This window comes from Frankliniella occidentalis, unplaced genomic scaffold, assembly GCF_000697945.3.
Source record: "Frankliniella occidentalis isolate FOCC.00 unplaced genomic scaffold, Focc_3.1 Scaffold248, whole genome shotgun sequence".
Taxonomy (NCBI): Eukaryota; Metazoa; Arthropoda; class Insecta; order Thysanoptera; family Thripidae; genus Frankliniella; species Frankliniella occidentalis.
In genome coordinates, this window is record NW_026267374.1 from 420472 (window position 1) to 421942 (window position 1471).

The following is a 1471-nucleotide window of genomic DNA, read 5'->3' on the forward strand; positions in this document are numbered from 1 at the left end:
CAGACCTTAAAAATATCCTATGATACCTTGTTCCACTAGTCTTGCCTCAACATACACCGAGAGGGACATTTATTTTGTTGAACACCACAGTTGTCATAAATTAAATCTAATTGAATTTGCATTTTTACATTGATTTTGTTGAGACAAGCAGAGAACTTTTCTTTTTCCTTTATTGACTTATTTATAGCTAAAGCCAAGTATTTTGTGCAATCTTTGCCTCAATGTCGGCTGCAAATTATGTACAGTTTAGGTTAACCTTCTTCATAATTTATTTTTGGGTCAATTGATAGGTAGTCACAAGCTAATTTTTAATTAGAATTGACAAAGCAAGAACTTTACGTATGTATGACATTAGTCTAATTCTAATATTACATTACAATATATAAAATATTAAATCAATGCACAACTGCGTATTAGTCTAAGAAACACCCATACACTGAACAACAGATTTTGCGTATGAAAATTTGAGGTCAATTTTTCATTGATTAGAGAGTTGAACCCTATCGATTCATCCTTCGTGTGTCAGTGGGGAGGGCTTGTAAAGTTTTTTATGAGAAATTTTCTATTCACATCACATCATAGGATGAAACTAAATTCTTATTCAAATTGCAAATTGCACTGTTGTTACCTTTTGGTTTTTCAAACAAACTAGTTGAAACGATTTAGTCTGTCTCACATTAAATGAGATCTACTACTTACAAAAGATTTTCTGGTTTATCACTAAATATTTTTGCATTTAACTGTAAGATTTGTTGTCTTCGTATCTTTAGGGAAAACTCAGCATACTAATGTGTACATTTTAGGGTTATGTTGTCCATGTCTTGTCGTAGTCTTTACATTAAATTTACACTTTCATGAGCTGGAAATAAGAAAATTGGGTTTAAGGAAGTTTAATTTCAAGTTCTTAAGCTTATGTGTTACAGTGTATCAATGCATCTTGAAGATTACCTGTTTCATCTTCAGAAATTTAACATCACTTCTTCTTGCCAACTCCAATTTAGTGTTTCTTTTCTTTTATAGTATTTATCACAACTCGTCAAATTCTTCATAGTAACTAGTTGGGAAAGATACAGTTTGTTAAAAAATGAAACTTGTTGCCCAAAATCAACTTTTGGTTCTTACTGTGATCCATCGATTATATGTGTTTTGTCCAGTTCTATTTTCCTCTTGTTACAATAACATTCCTTTATTTTTATTAGGTTTTTTAAACAAAGTGAACATTGTACTGATTTATATTTACTTGTTTCGAACGTATTGTGTATGTGAACAATTGACATCAGTACTTTAATATCTGTTAACTTTTCAATTTTCGTTGTACATTCTTGACAAACCTTGACTAGTTTTTCATTTTGTAAGTACGCGATTTGGTAATCAATAGATATACATGAATTGAGAGATATATTGTTGAAAAATCTTACACCCATGATAACTTATCAACAATGCTTTGCAACAAATATGTTTCCAAGACTAC